We start from the raw sequence: 22,556 nt of genomic DNA on the forward strand, positions 1-22,556 counted from the left end.
AATCTACTTTATTGGAGTTGATTGTGATACAAATCTTGCAGGTCAGTCTTTGTCCTTATTTGCTTATGCCTTGTAGAACATTTAGGGCAAAGATTGACACAGCAGCTCTGTTTGAAGCAAATTTTATTGAATAAATTCATGTACTTGCTCAGATTTTCCTCATGGCTCTGAGAGTTAAGTATATGCCAGAATAACCTTCTGATGATACCAAATATTGCTCCCAGATACCCTGGCAGGAAAGCTACTTTTTAGAGGTTCCTGTTTTAAAGAGTCCATGTCCTGAGTCTGACTTGTGCATGGGTATTGATCCCTATAAATCTTAGGGAAAAGTGATCCAGTAGTGAATTCTGTGGGCACAGAGCCTGGGAAGAGTCTGATTTAGGATAACATTTGATCATTTCAATTTGGAAGCAAAAGGTGGGGAAAAACACAGTAGCTCCTCATGAGGAAGGAAGCTGTGGGAGTCAAAACTTATCTGTTCACATTTTCTGTGGAAAAACATTTCAGAGATAAACAGGGCCAATTTTTATGGCTGCCTGTATGGAATTTTATCTTGATCTTTCCAGCCCTCTCTATGCCCTGTATTGGGAATTCCACACAATCCTCAATTTTCTTTCACCATGCCAATGCTGCCAGGGAATAGCAGATGTATTACTCTTGCCCTGTGCAGGTCTTAAAACAATTTTCCCCTCCTCATATGAATCCCCACTTGTATTGTTTCATTCCATAAAGGCTTTTAGTTAACAGCAGAATAGTAAGTGTAATCTCTCCTCTCTATGGCATATATATATATATATTGAGGCTTTTTTCCTGTTAATTTTTATTACAAATTCGTTCTTTGCATATCAGCTTGTAAATTGATAAGAGCAATGTCTTTGAAAACAAAATCATGGAGATATTTATTTCTGCTAAATATTCTACCTAATCCTGCAGACAGGGTGGGATTTTCTTTTGTCATTAGAAAGTGTCTGTCTGATCTTCAGAATGAGCCAAACAATTATCATCTAAACATTTTCCTAATTTAATCATAGTCCTTGTGAGGGGGTGAGGTTCTTATTGGGGGTTATTTTGTTTTTTATTTTTTTTTTCAATTTTCTTCCACTCAACAATTTCTTTAACTTCTATGAGCAATAAATTGAGTTATGGGCACCGTAGCCTTCAGCTAGAATGTGAATGATGCTATCAGATTGGATTGAACTGCTGATTTCATTGTCTAGATAAACGTTTGGCTGGCACTGGGACCTAATAGGAAGGACAGTACACAAAATGCTGTCTGCTTAGTCCCTGTAAATGGATTTGCTTCTCCTAAGACAAAAAGGTCACAAAATTGCTGCAACTTTATTGTTTTAATAGAAGGTAACCATTACTTTTGTAATTGAGGCCATAAAAAGCAGGTATGTTTAAAACCTAGGGGATTTTGGGATTGGTGACTGGAATGTCTGTGATTAACAAGTGATAATTTATTGATGGTGAAGTGGTTTGATGAATTTGACAGGAATATAAAAATATAGCCTCTGGATTACTTTTTGTGCTGTTTTTCTTTTTTGTTGGTGGTGGGTTTTTTGTTGCTTTTGTTTGTTTGTTTGGGGTTTTTTTGAAAATGATTGATGGCTATATATTTATAGAAATAATCTCTGAGGAGTCTGGGGGGAAAAAAGCTGCTTTGGTGATCTGCTCATGCACATCCATAGCTTTTATTAAACTCTACAGTAACTTCAAGGGAAGACTGCACAACTTAGCATTGATTAAGCATTATTGGAAGTTTTCCATGGACTGTGTAGGAGCCAGGATTTCACACACAAAGGTGAACAAAAGTTATAGAACACTCAAACTTTGTCCTAAGGCAATGAGATCTCTCTTCAATGACAAAAATCTTCATTAACACAGAATGAAGGCAGCAACTTCCTTCTTCCCGTCCTTCCTAAACATCAGCTTGAGGAAATTCAATGACCTGACAAGTCTGCAGCCTTAGTCTTCAGCTGAAAACAGATTTTGATTAAATGGATTGTGTGAGCTACATCTGCATTGCATGAATGAGAGATTAGAAGGGTCCAAGGGTTACTTGTGTAAAGGTTGTTTTTTGAGGTGACCAGACTGTCAGGTGATGGAGAGTGTTTGGAGTGTGATCAAAAGTTTTGTGAGTACCCTGAGGGCACATTTGACTGCAGCATTCTGTTGGGAGGTAATTATCAGGTGTGCTTGTATTTAAAAAGCTGTCCTTATTGGGAATTTGGGATACTGACAAAATGGGTGTGGAAAAGGATGTGCCTTCTACAGCAACAAACTTACAATGACTCAAGGCCTTGTGCCATTATTTTGGTTGAGGAAAAACTACACAGAACTTTTTTATAGCCAGTGTTTCTGACAGTGATTGTATATCCTCAGTTTGTGTGTGTAACGTGTGGGTAACTGGATGAGTGAGAGGCACAGTTGTACTTCTAGAATGACTTAAAAACCTGGCTGAGAAGGCAGTTAAGGATTAAGAGTGCAAGATTTGTGTGAGACTGTGGTTTCTGTGTCTTTGAAATTTAGTCTTAGGCACCTTGTAATAGTACCACAACTACTAACCTGCACTGGGAAGGTCAGTTAACTTCTGAATTTTTATTTCTTCCTTTTTGCTTTCCTGGAACTTTTAGCTGAGTCTGCCATCAGACTGAATATGTGAGCCAGAGTCTTGCATCAGATCACATCTTGGTGTTATAATTTTCTTTTATATATATATATATATATATATATAAATATATATATATATGAGGCAGCTTGGAAATTCGACAGTTTCTCTTAATAGAGCTGTTCCCCCCAAAATCATTTGGATGAAATCTAGAAAACTGACACTTGCTGAAAACGTAAGAAAAGGTTATAGTAGGAGAATCCTTTTATGAGTACAATTTCCAGTTTTTCTCCTGTCTTAAGAGGGAATGTAAAGAAAACAAATCAACACTCCACAGGCAATATATTCTTATTTGTGTTGAGAAATTGAGAAAGATACTTTCTCAGCTTTGAAGTGAGCAGGATAATTTGTCTGTTTCTTTCTATAACGCTTCCTGTTAATTAATTTCCCGCCTCTGTCTAACCAAAAGGCTGTCTGTGATTGTCTGACCCTTAGGTATAAGAAAACCAGATTATTAAAAGACTCCAAACAACAAAAATGAACAATCCCTAAGCCCCAGAATTAAGGCTTTCCTCTTCAAGTAGAATAGTAACATTGGATATTGCTCACAACACCTTACCTGGAGCACTCCAAACCCCACACCTGCAGGCTGTGCCTGGAGCCCCAGTGGAAGGATGGCAATGCCAGCTGCTCCTGCAGGAAAGGGAATCACCCTCCAGTCTCTGACAGCTCAGTGGTGCTGGCCAACAGCCCCCAAAATGCTGCTACAAGCAAATTTTTATGTACCAAAGGTATGCTGTTAGCAGACTCTTGTTTAGAAGATATTCTCTCTTTTGGTTAACCCAGAATTCATCTCTGTAATTTTAAGCATCATTTACAAACTCTGGTTTCTATATAAAACTCTTACTTCCCTTTAAAGCTGACAAATCACATCAGCTTTCTGAAATGGTTTTTGAAGCCATCCCAAACTCTACTGTGCATTATCAAATCCATTTTAATTAAAGATCAGTTTCAGTTGATAGCCTCAAGCCTTAAGCTCCATAACTCAATTCTTCTCTCAACCATGTTGAACAGACTCCTGCTGAATTTTGAACTTAATCTAAACCTGTACAGAGATTTTTCTGAAGCTGATCAGAGGGTGTTTCTTTGCAGCATTACTTACCTGGTACAATTTAAAAGTGGGAGGAATCTCATGCTCTTAAATGGCTGAAACGACTTCGCGAAAATAAGTAGTTTACTCTGATGTCCATAATCATCTGTGGCCTCATCAATATTGTACTTTTTCATAGAGGAAAACCACACAATCCTCTGTCAGGGAAGAGTTGAAGCTGAGTTACTCTTTGTTGCCAGTAAGTAGTGGAATAGCCTTTTCCAGAAACACACAGGAAAAGGCGTTTGTGACGAGCCAGCCCAGACTTACCAGGGTCATGTCTTTCCTGATCAGCCTCACTTCCTCTGTAATGAGATGATTCATGTGCTGACAAGGGGACAACAATGTGTGTTGTTTCCCTTGCCTTTGGCTGGGTCTTTGGCAGGGTTTCCCACATTTGGTGAGACTTGGACTTGACAAGAGGATGAGAAAGTGGATGGAAACTGTCTAGGCACTTCAGAGGTTGTGATCAATGGCACAGAGCAGTAGCTGATCACTGGTGTCAGCTCCCAGAGGTGGATACTGATGCCAATTCCATGTGAAGTCTCCATCATCAGCCTGAATGGTGGGCTAGAGACACACTCACAGAAAATTCACTGTATGAATTCATGGTGGGGGATAAATTTGGTGTGCTGGAGAGGGCAGGCTGATGTTCAGAGGAGAAAAAGGATGGACTGCAGGCCACCAGCTCAGGGAAGTGCCAGCTCAGGGAAGTGCCAGGTCCAGTCCCTGGGCTGGGGTCACCCTGCAGGAGCATCATCTGGGCAGAGAAACACCTTTGGAGAGCAGGACACAGGGGCTCTGGGCATAACAGGTTTATTTGATTCTTCAGAATTCTCACTCAACTGTTAACCTTTTCAAACTCAAGCATAATAATAATAATAAACCCTCAAATTCCAGCCTCTCTCTAAATAAGCACATGATCAGGATGGCAGCTGGTGAAATAACCATGCATCAGCTGTTTAGCTTGTGGAATGGAACAAGTCATATGTTGGAAATAAATGTACCTGCGCAGCCTGTTTCTGCTGAGATTGCTCACACACCAGTTACTGTGCTGAATCATTCTGTGGGATTATTTTCAGAATGCCAGAACTGAGGAAAAAAAATGGGTTTTCTTCTGCAAGTAGAAGAAATTATGAACTGATGGGAACTCTTTTTAAAGTTATTTTTATACAATACATTTAGGGACTGATTCTACTCAGCAACTAAAGAGTCTCTTACGAATGCACTTCTGTCTTTTAGTAGTTTAAGAATGGTAAAATTCAATATGTGTTGGCTAATTGTTTTTATATTCTCTTAGTAGTTGTGAGCTGTTATTTCATTAAGTAAAAAAATACCTTAAACTTGACTTTATGTAAGGTGTTTTGTCATAAACATGTGCATTCTATCAATATTTTTAATATTTGTGTTAAACTAATATTTTTTCAACTGAGAGTTATTTTATTTAGAAGGTGTGGAAATAGTTTTAAGAAAAGCAGGTGAAATTTTGAAAGATCCCATTCACATTTAGAAATGTTTTGCCAATCCAACTGATTACCAAGGTTTGAAAGAGGATCTTGGCCAGATTAATCCCTTGTAGTGCTTTCCTAATGTCAGTGAAGCTGCAAGAGGAAGGGGTAATTCTACAAATTTTATATTGCTGTTAATCAAAGGCCTAGCTAAGTCAGGCTTTCAGCATTAGTGAATAAAAATTCCCTGTAAACCTAGAGGAGGTCAACCCACAAATATGCAGCCCTGTTGTCCAGTCTGTAATGACAACCTGTGTCACCTGTAACTTCTCCCCTTGGCTCTGGCCAAAAAAAAGCATCCTGGGTTTGTCCTTTCACTGAGTTGTGCCAGAATGTGATCAATTTCAAGCAGAATTCTCAGTTCTGATAACTGGCTGGAGATGTGGCACATGGCACTGTGAATCTTTCAGGGATGTTTGTAAAAGTTTATTTAGTTTTCCTTGTAAGATGAAAATGGCAGATTTGCTGTTTTAACTTTGTACTTTGAATTCTGAGGGACAGGTACAGGGAGCCTGGGCACTGGAACTAATCCTTTCTGACAAGCCTCTCTTTTCTGTCCTGTATGGAAAGAGTTTCACAAAAAAAAAAAAAACTAGATACAGCCTGAGATCTCCATTTGATTATGGTTGATAGATTACCCTTGGCAATATTCATCAATAAAGGCTGCCTTGCCAGAAAAGCATCACCTGCTCTCAAACAAGCAGCACAAGCAAGTTGGTATCTTTTAATCAGTGATTTTCTGCTTTGTGGAAAAGGACAGTTGCTCTCTGGAGATCTGATCAACAAGACTTGAATTTTTTGGTAGAAGTGTTTTTACTTTTTCTGTCTTCCACAATATTTTTTTTTTAATTATTCATCTCAGCAAAAGTAAAGGTACTAAATGGAAAGGCATTGTAGGTGTGTGAACAGGAAGGAAACCACCCAGGCTGCTGCATCATTCCCAGCTGCATTCAGCGACCAAGATATTTTTTTTTTTCCTCCTGTTAAAATAATATCTCTCCCCCAGCAGTTGTTAAAATTCAGTTAGCCTGAGTAACACCTGTGTTTCCCACATGAATCTATTCAACACTTGCTGAAGGCAGGAGATGCATCTCTGAGTACAGCCCCAGCAGTTAACAGATCTATTTTGTATATAAATATATCATTTTTAAACTATACATTCCTATATTTCCTCCCTTTCCATTCTATTCAAGTACTTATAAACATGATTTTTAACTTGCTTCTGATGGCAAGTAAGGACAATTTGCAAACTATTTCACTTTATTTTTCTTGCACCAGGACACCTTGGTTTAAAGTGTTGCTGAAAGCAGAATTCTAAAAAGAAAGACTAAAGGGGCCTTTTCATCTCACAAAAGCTTCTGCAAATATAAATTAGTTTCATAAACATAAATGTATTTTCTAGTCTGTTGCACATGATGGCTGTTCTTCAGCTATGAAAATATAAATACTTCAAAAAGTGGACAGCAGCAGGTGTCTTAGTTATTTTGAATTAAATACCTCTTCCACTATCAGATTAAGGTTCCTCCCACATTTTCATATTTATTTTTCTGTTACTCTTGTCAGATGCTCTTAAAAAATTAACCAGGTCACTCCAAGCCATGAGATTTATTAGAGTTGTGCATTGTTAATCTCCACTTTTGCCACACTAATTCTACTCAGAACTCCTGTAATGAACTAAAAATTAGGGTTAATCATGTCCAAAGTTATATTTCAAATCCTGGTTTAGTGCCTGCTGCCTGTAAGAGGAAAAATGAAATCCAGAACTTTTGGTAGAAGGGTTTTTTTCAGATTTTAAGTTGAAGACACCGCTCTGGTAGGATGAAAATTAATGTAAGAATTAAATAAATAAAACCCAATTTGCTATGTATTCTTATCAGGTTATGACAGTCTTCCTAAACAATTGCCATTTTGATATTTGTGGAGAGAAATTACCTGATTCATACAAGTGTGACCATATTTTTTTTTTTATTATTGAAAATCTTCTATGTCTAATTTTCTCTAGCTCAATGATAGCAGTTAATCATTTGTGTACATGTACAGCCTTTCAAAGTGATTTTTCCCAAGCTTCTTTCAACATCCTTCATCCCTGCAGAGACTTATCTATTCCTCAGTAAAACCTGTGGAATATTGAGTGGTAGCATGTGCTGCATCAGGGAGGTCACTCTTGAGCACTGATCAGCCAAGCCCAACTAGAACTGTCACCATTTCCTTTAAATTAACTGTTTTAAGGCCAAAAGTTTGAATAATTTTCATGGAGTAATCCGAATTATAGAAGAATCAAACAAGTCCATAGTTTTGCCAAGTATGATTTATTTTCATATTTGTGGTGCTTAATGTTTTTTGTAAATTTCAATTTGTGTTAGATAATTTATATCAGCTTCAATTTATGTCAAATTTGCAAGTACATGGGTGTCTCTTTATGGTTAAGGGAATTAATAATCTGAAATTACCAGCCACCCATATTAATCAAAAGCCTTATTACAAGCAGAATGACTCTTATTATCATACATATGAGATAAAAGAAATGCTAATTGCCTTGGTTTGGAGCAATTATTCAGTAGTTATCTAGACAATGACAATGTAGGCACTATTATAGCTTCTTTATCTTTCAAGTAATGATGTTCACAGAAGCTGCCCTGCTTGTCTAAGGTGGAGTAGCTTCAGTTAGTTGTGTGGTATAAATATTTTACTAATTTTAGAAACATCTATCTCTAACTGGGCGCATTTGCATGCACGCAAATGATGTATGTAATATAGGGAACTATGAGTTGCTATAACCTACAACCTCAAATTTTTCTCTGATATCTTGAACCATTAATACAAAATGTTTATAGTTAGACTGTAAATCAAAACATAATTAATGTGGTTTTTTTCTGTCTTCACCTTTATTTTCGTGTTTCTAAGACAGAAGCACTTTTCTCCAATATTTCTCCTTTTCCATTAGCAGTGGTATACTACTGAAAAACAACAAATTATAGTTCAAGTTAGCCTATTGTATGTTTACTCCTCTACTTTAATATTGTCTATCCCCCACACACCGTGATTACTACTTGCTTGATTTAGTTGCTTTCAAACAGCAAGGCCTGTTCTTGCATAGTTCTAAAACCAGAATAATCCAATTTTCTATATAGGATTCTGGTGATGCATTAAGGTGACCATTTTCTATGTTAAAACCAGCTAATAATGCAACCATTTGCTATGGTTTGCTGCCTCAGGTGGATAAGTCATAGTGGAAGGTCTTTCAGTGTTTGTAGTCACAAAACCTGTGTATGGCTGAATTGTGTGAGCAGAGCCCTGACATAACAGGCTTTCGAGAAATACAAAATGCAATAAATTTTTTCTCTTCTTAGTTAACCCTTTTTCACAAAAAAAAGGAAAGTTGTCTTTTTTTCTCTCTTTTTTTTTTTTTTCTTAAAGATAAGAGGAAAAAAAGGAAAGGCAACAAATGGATCACTCAAATTATGCAGTTTAATTCTTCCAACAAAAATTGAACACTCTTTTTTTCAAAAATAACTCTAACAATTTTGATTAGTCTAGACAATAAATGTGATTGTAAGTAGCTGTCTGAAGAAAAACTGTGTTTTATTCTGCAATTTCATGTCTTCAAAAAGGCATTTTTAATACATTTTCTGGTATTTTCATCTAATTTTTCCTTACATATTTCCTTAAAAAATAGTTTTGATATAGACTAATGAATCTGTGTATTGAATAGTTAACTCAAATACCCAGCAGTTTGAAAATTTCTGATTTTTGAATATGGATTTTTATCTTTACTACTGCCTAATCCATGGAAGAATGAACCAATTGGGAAATCCTGAAACAGTAGCATTACTCTCTTTTCCAACATTAACCAGAACTCTCAGGTCAAGATGGCAAAAGAAAATATTGATGTTGTTCTACTCACTTGTTTTAGAAATACTTTAGTTTAATAATTTTTTCAGCCCAAAATTCAAAGCTTCTAAAAGGCTGAATTACAGGTTTTGATAATGTAATCATGTAAGAAATCCAGATTTTGAAACATTTCTCCCTCCTCTTCCGCCTCTTTTCAACATTTGATGTAAAGTTCTTGTATTTTGGAGCTCTGTCTGTGGTTCACACCTTTTGTGTCTAGCACTCCATTAAAGCTCCTGCCTTGTTCCAGCCAATTTTTTTTTCTTGCTGAGATCACTGGCTATGAGTGATCTTGTAAAGTTTTCATGTCTTTTAAGACATGCCTTTTATTTTCAACCTGAAGGGATGAATTATTTCTCCTGTGTGCCCATGAAATTGCAGTTGCTATTGCTGAGAGAACTGTGAGGTCTCTCTTCTGCCAGCAAAGCTGGGTAAAATTTGGAGGCCAACATGGCCCTGAACCCTTTGGAGCATCCCAGTTTAGGACTGAGACAATCCAGTGAAACCTAAGGATAAGGCATTTTTGCTTTCCTGCAGTGAATGTCACTTGGTAAAGGCTTAAGATTTACACAAACTTGATCACAAACTGAGCTGGGGCAGTTTTCAATGTATGCGCTCTTAGTCCTTAATAAAAAATCCTAATTTAGGAGCAGGTTAGGAGAGGTGGTATATGCTCATGAACAATTGAAGTTGAAATTATGTATATTTACTTGATGAATTTTGTAAGAGTGTGGAAACTGATGGATTCAAATCACAGAATAGTCCCAAACCCTCTCAGCTGTCTCTGATGCCCTTCAATTTCCTGCATTTGAAGGGGATAGATTGCAAATGATTTCCATATTTGGAATTTCCTTGCACCTGTATAAATCAAATATCCAGAGATGCTTTTTGTTTCCTCACAGGTCAGAGAGAATATCTTCCCCAGACTCTGTGAACGATTTTTTTTAAATTCAAAAGCAAGCCTTCAAATCTTTGATTTTCTGTTTCTAGCCCACTAAAACAGGTGTTGATTGGATTTAGAAAGGAACTTTTATTAGTGGAACCAATATCAATAAAAGCCTTGATGGGAAGAGGGAGGGAGAAAGCTTAAACTGGTTGGTGTACAAGAGCTGTGCCCTAGCAGCAGTGATGCATTGGCCAGTAATGCCTGGTGATAGACCCAGAGTGCCAAACTGTCACCCCTGCTTGAGGGGGGCCTGCACTGGCCATGCCTCACCTGACAAAAGGGATTTGGTGTTTAATTTGAAGCTCTGCTCCAGCAGCAGAAAAGGGTGCTTAATACTGTGTTAGTGAGAGAGCACCGAGCATCCAGCTCAATAAAATAGATTCTTTTTCCCACTTTACAAATAAGATGAGAAAGTAGATAATGTGTCATTTGCAGCTTTTGAGATGTGAATAGAAAATCTGACCCAGCAAATGTTGGCTCTACGTTTTCCTTGTTAAACAAAATGGAAGAGACTGAGAACTTTTGATTATTTAAAAAATTCTTCCAAAAGTGCTGATGGTGAAAATGATTCCAAGTTATTCTGAAATTTTAAAGCTCTTTTCCTCTGACAGCAGAGATATTTGCAGCCAGCCATTTTTCTGATGCAAGAGGAAGGAATGATTTCATAGTGCAGAATAATGAGGAAAGAATGAAGGATTTCAGAGGTGAAACCTGTTTGTTGTGAGAAGAAAGCTGATGAAAACTCAGCTGTCCCTTAACTGAGTGTGATGTTTGCAGTTATAGCTTGGCTACTATTGTACCACTGCAGGTTGCACCTCCAACACTACCAAAGTTAGTAAAGATTATTTTCTACTGACACCAATGTGAATTGATGCAGTTCATCAGGCAAAGTGCTCTAAATCAAGAGCAAAGCACACAAACTTATTTTGGTGTCACATTCACGCATATATAATATATATGAAAAGGCAGTCTTATAAAATGTATATCCCATCATGCATGAACATGTGAAAATTCCAACCCTACCAAAGATTTATCACTATTATTTAAAGCTGCTTTTGGACAATTGGATCATGGATAAGAACTTTTCTTCAAATACTGCATAAATTACAAGTAGCCCTTAATTTTATGGTATTTTTGTAAGTTTAGAAGAGGGTAAGCATTTAAGATATATATATATGGGTATAATCTTATAGGATGATATTTTTTATAAGCAAAAGGGGTATCCCACTTTGGAAAGTATTCACATTTATGTGCTCCATGGTGACTAACTTGGATCAAAGACTTTTTCTGTGGAGAGTTTCTCCCTCCTCAGCCAGGGTTCACAATCACAGAAAATTAACATCAGGTTCGGTGAAGTCCTCTTGGAGATGAAAAGTAAAAGAATTCTCACCTTCAGGGAAACACAAAATATTCACGTTTTCACACCTTTTATAAACTCCTTTGTGTCAGGAGCCACAGAAATATATTTGTCTGTCTGCTCAGAAAGCCTTTCTTTCTCCAGGCAGTGTCTTGTGGATTTGTGCAGGTTTTGTGATGTGATAACAGAAGTTGCGGCAGTGTAGAATAAAAGGTATGACTGAATATAGGGGCAGATATTTTATACAGGCCTTGTTTTCTTTTTTTTTTTTTTTTATTCTTTTGTCTACTAGCCTTATATTTAAGCAGGGCCTATTTTTGGGAGCATGAGTGGGATTTAGATTTCTAATCCTATATATGAGTCTGTCCTGATTCTATTTATGTTTTTATTGCCTTTTGTAATTTTTTCCTTCTTTTGTGCAGACACACACATGCATGTATATATTTTTTTTGTTTCTCCTTGTTTTCTTGACATAAATTTTAGTGTTTTAGGAAGCTTGGAAAAGATATTTTGCTAAAATGTTTCAACTTTAACATTCCAAATACAAAGGCAGATAAGGATTTGCAGAAGTCAGAAGTAGGTAGAGATGGGAGCCTGACCATTTTCTGCAGGACATAATACTGTGGTCAATGTGGCCTTAGCTCAAGTCCCTCTGGTGACCATGATTTGGAAACCAGGAGCAAAAGGCTTTAATTGATCTTTATAACCATTGTTCTTTCATTTGGCAATTGCAGCCATTGATTAGGAACACAATGCAATTGAGTTTCAGCAAAGGAAGACAAGAGGAGGTTAAAATTAAATATTCTGAACATTGGAAAAGGCACATTTGCACCTTTTAGGATAATCACTTGCTTATTAGAATTTTTTCTTCCTGGAGTCCCAAGTTCCTGATAGCTGTGGGAAATTCAGTGAGCTCATGGAACTCCTTACAACATTTTTCTCTATTTTCTTAGAAATTGTGCTTTTATCCACCAAATGTTACACGTTTTCTCTCCTGCACTCCATTATCTGTGTTTACAAGCAGATGCTGCAGTTCAGAATAGCCTGAGGTGTAATTTCCTTGCAAAAAACCCACCTGTGTTGTCCTTTAAAGTTTGGTAAATAGTGCTGTACAAAGCCATTGCCAGTTTTCCTGCCTGAATTAACAATTTCAAATCGTTAAGCAAAGACAAATATCGCACCAATGGGGCACATAATATTCATGAAATTATTACTGTCATACTGAGATTCCTCACAGGCTCATCCTCTGAGTGCTCTCTTGCTTGTTATTTGGGGTGAAGTTGATGTAGTGTTGGATCACTGAGTTGTGCTTTCCAAAACGAGTTGCCAGGCACATCAATGTTCCTATACCTGGTTACATTTTTTTTCTCCCTGTATATTGATTGCAAACTTTTTCATTTTATGTATAGCAGATTTTTGACAAAACCTCTTCACAGTTTCTTTCATGTGTTCATTTCTTTTTTTATTTTCCTATAATGCTGCAGAAATGGTATCTGGAGAAGATGCCTGGGGTGTATTCATGTATTCTTTTCTTTTTGTTTCTTACTATTCTTCCACTTTTTGAACCTTTCTACCTGATATTTCAGTGAATAGCCAGTAAAAACCCCACCTCAATCTCAAGAACAAAATGTTACATAAATATTTAAAATATTCTTGTACTGAGCAGTAAAAAGGAAATCACAGTTGAATGGAAAGGAAGGAAAGCAGAGCTTAGACTGTTTTAATCTTTTGGGGGAAGTGTCACTTTCAAAATGAAATATTCTCAGATTTTAGCAATAGAGATAATTATTTAAATAAACCAAAAAACCTAGGTATTTTTAAAGAACACTTTTAGTGAGCAATAAAGGAAAGCTTAGGAATATCAGTGCCTGGACTGGGAAAATGGGGTGATTGTGTTCCATGCTGTCAAATAAATATTTTTGGAGAAGTGGGTTTTCCAGGGTTCTGATTTCTTGATAAAAAGTGGGGAGGCAGGCTGTTTTGGGAGACTTTTGAGTGTGCTTGCCCACAGTGGAGAACCCAAAATTCATGGTAGAAATGGAACTGTGCCAAGATGTAACCCGTCTCTCTGTCTAAGGGAGAATTTGGGACATGCTCAGCTCAACAACTCCTTGTGCCTCACAGCTGGCCCCAAGTGCAGTGATGCCTTGAGAAGCTGACCTAGAACAGAGACTAGACAGAGGTAAAGAATAAAGTAGGGATTTATTAAAAGGCCTTAATGGATTCACCTTGGGCAGCACAAGAGTCCAGCCAGGGCTACACCCAAGATGAACCAAAATGGTCCCAAAATGGGCAATTGGTCAGGGGGTCTCTCACTTTGATCAGTTTTGCTCCATTTGCACATTGGAGTTCATTGTCCAATTCCAGCTTTAGCCCATGTAGTCCCATCCTTATTTTTCTCTCTCCAGCCCACCTTGTTTGTGCTCTTGGGCCTGAGATTTGGATCATTTGTCCTTGGTCCCCAGCTGGAGAAGGAATTGTTTTGTCTCCCTGCCCTGTGAAGAGAGCTCACCATCCCCTAATATGAAGCTCAGAACTGCACACTAAAGCAGCACAGGATCTGAAAAATATCAAAGCCAAAACATGAGGCATCATTTCCCCCCTTTAGAGGCTCAACAAGGCCTTTACCTTGTCCAGACTCTATTCTAAATATTTGCTAATAATAGGCTGCCTTTGTGCCTCGTGGCCTGGCCAAAACCCCACTCCAGTCCCTTTCTGCAGCTTTGTGAATCAGTGTCCACAGAGCAGCCCCACCGCTGGGACCTTGGGGAGCATCTGTCCCACTGTTGGGAGGAAAGGAACAGAAATTTGGGCTTTGTTTTGGAGTCCACCATCACTCTCACGTTCTGCCCTGCCATTGTGACCTCTGTACAAAGGAATCAAGGGGCTGGCTGGCCTCAGGCAGCACGCAGACCCAAAATATCTCCAAAAGCTCTCAGGGAGAAGATGCTTGGCCACAGTGTACCTGGGGGCAGACTGAGTCCCTCTGTTTGCTGCAGACACCATGAATTCCTCACAGCGTTGTGTCCTCTGCAGGTTCACCCCCTAAGGCCTCTTGGCTCAGACAGATGGCAAAAAAGGAAAGGATTTTCTGGCTGATTGCTTCTTCATTTCCTCTCCATTATTTCCTCTGCCATTGTGCAGCTGCCTGTAGATCCAAGCATGCAGAGTCAGGCCTATTCCATCACTCAGGACACACTTTGCTTTCCTCCTTGAGGGGATCATCAGAGATCATCCAGCGCAAGCCATCTTGAACTTTGAAACAAACACTGAGACATCACCCACCTCATGTTTCCCTCTCTTTGTTCAAGGGGGGAGATGGAGCATAAATCATAACATGTCTCTCTTTAACCCTTTGCAAGTATTTCTAAGTATCACTGAAGATGCTCGTGTTGGTGAGCCCGCTCAGTCCTGTGAGAAGTTTTTCTGGAGGAGTTAGTTACACATCTTACACCATCTGGAAAGAGAAACCAGGTGGCTTTAGATGCAGTGGAGTTTGAGAATGATCCAGGGGATCTGAATGTAGAGTCAGGATTAACAGACTTCTGGCATTGATGGCATCTAGGATGAAGACTCATTCCTCATGTCCTGGTTTGTAGTTTGATCTGTAGAATTCTCACTGCTTAAATGCTCCTATGCCCCCTAAATTCATAAAGTGTTCACAGCCAAAATAGTCTTTGTGAATTTGTTCCATCTGTGGTTGGGATGATTCCAGACAAGCAAGCAGTATAGCCACACATTTGAAAGTTGTTCTGATTCATGATATGTGCATTCTTGAGCTATTTCAGATGTCTCTTTTTAAATCTTTCTCATTGTGTGGAGTGAAACTGTGCAGAGCATACTAATTGTGTGGTGCATGAAATGGTGTGAGGGAAGCCGGGGCTCTGTTCCCAGTGGTGGTGTTGTCACCTTGAACAAGAAACCTCTCCTTGTGTCCCTCCACACAATTTTCCCTTGAACATTGGACCTGAAAGTTGTCTGGAGCTTTGCTGCTGCTGTAATTAGGAGTGATTTTCAAGGTTCTGGTGCACCAGCTCAGCAAATAATGCTTTACTTTATGGGTGATTCTTTATTCTCCCTTCTGTGTTCTGAAAGAAATTAATTTGTTGGCCAATTTGTTCAGGGCATGAAGCACCAGCTTTGGTTTTGGCAATGCTATAACAGGATATGGTGTGTTTCCGACTACAGAGTTAACTTGGGTTGTAAAAATTATTTTCCATAGCTGGAAGGTTTTTACCTATGGTAAGGCACAAATTTTTTCCCGCTTACAGGATGAATTGCTATTGTAAATATGTTCTAATTGGATTAAATAACATTAATGCTTTCTAATGCACTTTTAGATAGGGCAGTAGAGTAGGAATGCATAAATTGAAACATTTATTCTCACAATACAGAAGTGCTTTCTCCCTTCTTGAAATGTTACATATTTAAGGCAAAATATTGCAAGCATCCTCTTCTTCCATAAAAAGTCTATACCAAGACTGTCAAAATATTAAAAAAAAAAATCTGTTCCACCAAAACCAGTCTATCCTTACAAAAATTTGAGGTTGAGGAGACAATTTTTCAGAGAAATAAATACCCTGAAGTAGGGTTTTCTATTGTGGTTTATGCTCAAGTTGCCCACAGCCTATCATGGAATGTGTGAACTTAAATTTTCCTTTTGAGCAATAAGAGCATGTGAGCAGGTCTAGTCAAAATGAGATTCCATGAAAGGGTGATTATGTTTTCAGCAGTGAGACTTGCACCAGAAACAGTCTCCATAAGATTGTGGTTTTCTCATGGTTTGCAAAACTTAAAGCCTTCAAGAAGCAGACTTGAAGACAAATAAACAACCAGAAATGTAAATACCAGGATAGAAGGGCAGAACCACAACTGATCTAGATCTATTAAAACTTTATTGATTTTTTTTTTCCTGAGCTGAGGATGTGGACCACTATCTTTAACATCCATTAGTGGTGTATATAAACAAAACTAAATAAAACTTGTAAACATGATTATAGTTCCTACAATTTCAGACCCCTCAGCATTTTCTTATTTTTATGCATTTGATGCACCTCTGTTTTATTAATGTCCTTCCTGTGGTATTTTAATACACTTCAGGGTACTGCTGAAGGGCAAGGCAGGTGCCTTTCGAAAGCATTCAAAATAATCTGAACAGATTTAAGGTTTCACAATGCTGCCTAAAACTACAAACAGCATTTCTGCTGCAAAGATCAAAGTTTCAGATTTCTCAGCTGTATTATGATATTTTTTAACACTTAAATTTTTAAAATTAAAACTTAAATTTTTAACACTTAAATTTGCTGACAGCAAAGGTTAAAAAGACCTTTCTCTTTGGATCAGCCTAAGAGTTGAAAGACAATTTTTGTGCTGTTCCCCAGAACATCTGGAACTGCCACAGTCAACAAATTGGACTGAATGGTAGCACTTTATTTTTCCATTATAGCTGAACCACAGTTTGGAAACTTCTCCATGAATTTAGCTATCAAATCCATACTGAGGCACACAAATAAGGATGACCTGACGTTCAGGACAGGAAGAGACGACTGGAGGCCAGATTTGATTTACATATACTGCACAATTTATGAGTTTTGATTAGCATTGTGATGCATTTTAATCAATCAGTACTTAGAGTATGTGGGGTTAGTCATAAACTGTGAAATTTAACCAGGAGGGTGAGTTACAATTATTCCAAGTCAGTCTCAGAGGGGGATATCAGGAAAAAGGGTCTGGATGCAACCTATGAAAAAGATGAATTTTCTAATCCCTAGCAAGAGACTTTACAGACTGAAAAATCTTCAGAAGAGAAGAGAAACTGCTGGATACAAGTTTGTTAGCTTAAGGAATGGCAAAAGTGAAAAGGGAGCAGAATGAATGGTGATTATGGATGCATTTAAAAGCAATAAAAGGGAATTATTTGATAGCTGGAGGGGTAATTTAGGTATAGGGCCATCCAAGAATGAAGGAATTATATGCAGAAAAAAACTGTTGACTGGAAAAGAAACCAGGCATAGTACAAAGAAACATAAACTGCCAAAATAAGTTTTCTCAAAATATAAGGGATAGGACTGGCAAAAAAATTGAGGCAGATCACTAAAGGTGATTTTATTTCATTCTCACTATACCCAGGCATTATTTTGTACTGTGTATAGCAATGACAAGTTTTTTGCAGCCTCTGCAGTCCTTGAATCAGTTTGTGTCAAATATTATGTACTTCCAAACAGGAGAGCTGTAAACCCAGGCTGCCAGCAGAGCTGCTTGTTTGAGGAAAAAATACCTTTAAATAACAGGGTGGATCTGGGCCTCAGCAGAGGTTCTGAAGCTCCTCACAGATGGGTTTTCAGGTACAGTTTCCAAATCCCACAAAAGGTAAAGATCATTGTGAGTGAGGAGAATGGAGGCAGTGCTGCAGGATCTTAGGGAGAAGGAGCTCGAGGATGAGCTTCAGCTCCACAATGTGCATTCAGCTGTGTCACCCATCAGAAAGTTCTAAAAGCCAGCTCAGATATTATTATGAGGGCAAGAATTGTTCATTTCTCTATAACATTTGGCTTTAAACTTTTTTTTTTTTTTTCACTTGGTAATAAATGATTTGTAATTCTCCAGGTCACGAGTTAATCAGATGTTGTCAAATGACTTGGTAAAATCTCCCCACCGTTCTGATATAAGTTTGTGTAAAATAAATAGAAATTATTTAAATATTTAAAAAAAAATTTTTAAGGTTTGTTTTTAAAGATTTCTTTTTTATAGAAACCTGACACCTGGCAGATGCTGTGCACTGTGGGAGAGCACAAAGCTGAAGCACATGGCTAGCTCAGCAAAGGTCCTGAGTTGTCCTGGTTTCTTCAGAATCATTATGTATTTCAGACTATAATTTAGTGGCAGATTAACCTCCCCATTACAGAAATACTTTTCTTTGTATGAACTTTAACGTAATTAATGTGAAGCTTAAAATCAAGTTCTGTATGTATTTTACTTCTCTGCTACTATGCTTTTGTAGCATAGTACAAGAATGTGTTTAGATTTAGGAAATTCTATACAAAATTTATGTAAAAGTGTTGACTACATATTTATGCATGATAGGGAAACAACTAAAATTATAAATATGATATTGTCATTTATTGCAGGTTCTTCATGGGCATTTTCATCTTTTCTCCTTTTTCTCTGGGTGGGAATTCTGTATAAGCACTTCTCTACTCAGAGAAGTTGACATTCATGGCAAAATAAATTCCCTGAATAAATCCCTACTTGAATTCTGATGCTTTTTCTTTTTTTTTTTTTTTCTTAATAAATTTTTTTGCAGTAGTTATCTTGAAACAACGTTGTTTTGCTTGTGAGAACTTGCCCACAGGGTAAAAAATTCTGATATTGCTGGAGCAGTTTTCGAAGTACATCTCCTTTACAGATAATGTGCATGAAGAACCTGTTTTTTAGCAGCTGCTATGGGAGACAACAGAACACCAAATAATTTTTGTGTTTGAGTTTCTTTTGTACAGTGAGGAACAAAACATTGGCAGCATTTACCACCAGAACCGTTATAGACTGAAAATCTTGCACCAGAACTATAAAATAACACCCCAAATTTCTATTTTCTAAAGGTTTTCTTAAAAAATTGTCTAGCTGCCCACCTTGTTGCAATAGCTATCTTTCTCATTAATATAAAATTTATAATATCTTGACCTGCAGCAAATACTATTTTAAACCCTAAATATCCTGATTTTTCAGTGCATGTTAATTTCTCACCATGGCAATATCACAGTAGGTAAAGCCTAAATGGAAAACAGACTCCAAAATGCCATGGAGGAATATTCTACTTAATTCTGAATGTCTTATTTTTTCAACTTGTTTAATAATAATTTGGCTTCTTTTTGCATACTTAAGTAATATTTTGTTTATAAAGTTATTTAATGACTTGTTTTCTGCCAAACTCTTGTAGAAGGTTCTTCATTTGTCCATTACTTGTTATTCAGAGTCAAATTATAAGCATACTTTTAATGAATTTCACTCATTTTCTGGAATTATAAAATCAGGATTGCTTATGCTACATGGTGCTTTCCTAGGGGAAAAAAAAAAAAAAAGGTATCTTTTCCTGATTATTTGTGTTCAGAAAAAAATTCTTATAAAGAAAGAGCTCATCAAAACTTCAATCTGGACAACTTCTCCTGGCCAGCCTGGTGAAATACAGGTTGTCCACTCAGTCCTTGAGGGAAGCCTGGAGATTGATCAGGGTTTGTAGACTCCCAGGTCTGGAATTTGCTGAGCTGAACAGGTTTTTCTCTGCTGCCTTGCATTGTATGAAGCTTTTTATTCAATATAAAGCAAAGCCTGGCAGAAGCACTGCTGGGGTGATGTCCCAGAAAATGATTTCCCGGGGTTCAGGGCCTGTGACAATCAGGCCCGTGCTTTATAATTGTTTCTCACTAATTAGTTGGCTCACACACTGTTGTTTTCAGCTCTTAATTTATCTCTCTCTTTTGTGCTGTCGAATTTACCATTTTTCTTCCTGCTCCCCCACTAGAGAAAGGCAAGCAGGCTGTTCACACACTTGGCCTGCTGCAAACCAAAATGTGGGGTGAAGCAGGGGCTGCCTGGGATGGCTCTCAGGGTCTTCATCTCTCCAGCACATCATGGACTGAGGGGCGCTGCTTCCACGTTATTAATGCTGCTCTAATTAGGCCGATTGGTTTTAATTGGCACGCTGTCATGTAACAATCTCATAAAATACTTTGTGTAAGAAAATTGATCTGGCTCTAATGCTAATTAGTTTGCGAGGCTCCCTACCTTATAAATGGGAATTGATTGCTTCCCTTCAACCCCTCCTTCTTTCCTATTCAATAATTCTCCCATAAACTCTGTATTCTCTTTTTTTTTTTTCCTTCATGTGACTTTTTGTTGTTATCCCCGTGTCTCTCTCAATTAATTCTGACCATAACCCCATCTCTAGTTTAACCTGAAAAGAACAGGGCTTTATCACTTGTCAGGGAGAGTCTTCCTCAGTTATTTTTTTTTTTTTCTCTCAGGAATTTGCCAGATCAGAGGCCTGAAATCCTGAGGACTGTTTCAGAACCAAAGCTGACAGGGTTAGGCCCAGGTCAACCCACTTTGAAATCAAAGCCAGTACAGAGCTAAGGCTGTACCTTGAATGGAAGATTTATAAAGACAGCAGCATTAACATTACAAAAGAAGTATTTTATTGGGTCTCACATGGGATTTTTTTACTGCTAGTAAACTGCAGAAGAGTGAAACAACCAGGTTAATAAATAGCAGAGTGAACAACAAGATAAATCAACTACTCCTCAGTGCTCTTAAAAGCTCCTTGAAATTGGGATTAATTTGGTTAATTATGAACATAGCAGAGATGCCTAGAAAAGTCTGAAAATTCTGGCTATGTGAATTTAAAATGTGTTCTGGTTCAGTTCTGCTTTCAGGTTTTTCATAGAAAGGAAATTAAGAGGCAGAGACATAAGCGACTGCTGAAATTTTGTTTGCTTTTGTTCTTCCTTCTAAACTGGTCTTCTATGAATATAAATTATTTGGGATACTTATAAGGAAAAAAAACCCCCAAAATTAAACCACAAAGAAATAAACTAAAAACTCTGAAAGATTAAATGAAAATTTTATTTTTTCCTTTGCCTTTATATTTTTTTGTTGACAGATTGGCTAAAATATATTTTTGACATATTGGCTAAAACTGGTATGGGATTAGGTGCATATGTAGATATTATAAATACCAATGGATCTGGAACTGATGCAAACAATCTGCGGTGCCATGCTGATATTTCTGAAGGGCTGGTTATGCTTTGGTGTCTCCAGGCACTCTGCTTCTTACCAGGTATCTCCACTCTGGGAGTGGTGTTTGGGACTCAGCATTGGTATTTGACAATTACACAGCAGGTGCATACACAGGAGTGCAAGGAAAATGTCTTTGCAGTGTCCCAGGCTTGTATTCATCATTCTTTGCTTGTGTTTATAAAAGTGAGGCTGTCTTGCAGTCAGTGTTTGCAAAGCCAAATCTCTTAAGCCTGGCTGTACCTGCACTTCCCTGAATCTGTCTCCAGAGCACCTTTTTAATGCATTAGATATGCACACATCACAATCCATCTCTTTTCCTGGCCAGCTCAATATTTGTTTCTGCTTTTGCAGTACAGATGATGGGAAGGAAGCAGGAGAAGGGTCTCTGGTTATTGAGTGATCAGTCATGGTCCATTTTTGCTCATAGTGACATTTGTCATGTTCAAAGGTGACGTTTTCCTCTTACTTCTTGATGAAATAAAAATCTTAAGGCTGCTATAATTTGATGAATGTATCTGTGTCAAAGAAATACTCAGAGACATTATGTAGGATGTCAAATTATATTTTTATGCAATTTATTAATTTTGGGAATAGATGCTTTCTTACTCTTGAACTAATTCTCATTTCATTAGAAGCACTTTTTTTTCCTTTTCAACTTGTGGCTACCTGCTAAGAAATGTTGCTTGTGCTTTAAGCTCTTTGACAGTAATGTCAAATGTCAGCATGTATGAATAAATGTTTCCTAACTTCCTGAAACATTTTCATATATTAAAAAATTAGGAATTCTAGTTTATTTTACTGGAAATACTTATAACATGTGGTCTCACTGCCAGCTGAAAAGAAAGGCGCCATTTGAACTTGGTCAAAATAAATTTTTATAATTTTTTATAGTAAATTGGGCCCTGACATTATTTCTTTGTTATTGCCTATCTGATCAGCATCATTCTTCTTTTCTTTTTCCAGCAACATTTTTGAAACAGCAATTAGGATTATATCTTGCTAATGTGGTATGTCCAAATGAGTTTTTTTACTTTGGTTACATCAATATCTTGATTTCCCTTCCATCAGGACACATCTTAGTTTCCTGCAAGATCTGAGGAGTGCTGATCAATTCCCTGCACACTCTTCCAATCCCTTTCAGGGAGATGCTAAAAATACTCTGGTTTACATCAATCTGCAAATGAAGCAATGACTCTGAGAATGAGAAAGAGTTGTAAAAGGAAAGTTGTAAAAGGATGAAAATCTCCTTATTCAGTTCAGTTTACAAATAAAGTCTCTCACACCTGGTTTGTCCTGCAGGA

At 37.5% G+C, this 22,556-nt stretch overlaps 1 long non-coding RNA gene across 1 annotated transcript in view; it reads left to right on the forward strand.

Annotated features, from left to right (window-relative positions):
- Positions 1–5,154, forward strand: part of LOC137466067 (uncharacterized) — a 52,362-nt gene extending 47,208 nt beyond the window's left edge. The window contains exon 2 of the long non-coding RNA XR_010994978.1: positions 4,147–5,154. This is a non-coding gene — a long non-coding RNA (uncharacterized lncRNA). The remainder of the gene's footprint in view (positions 1–4,146) is intronic.
- Positions 5,155–22,556: the final 17,402 nt, after the last annotated feature.

Source organism: Anomalospiza imberbis, chromosome 2, assembly GCF_031753505.1.
Source record: "Anomalospiza imberbis isolate Cuckoo-Finch-1a 21T00152 chromosome 2, ASM3175350v1, whole genome shotgun sequence".
Taxonomy (NCBI): domain Eukaryota; kingdom Metazoa; phylum Chordata; class Aves; order Passeriformes; family Viduidae; genus Anomalospiza; species Anomalospiza imberbis.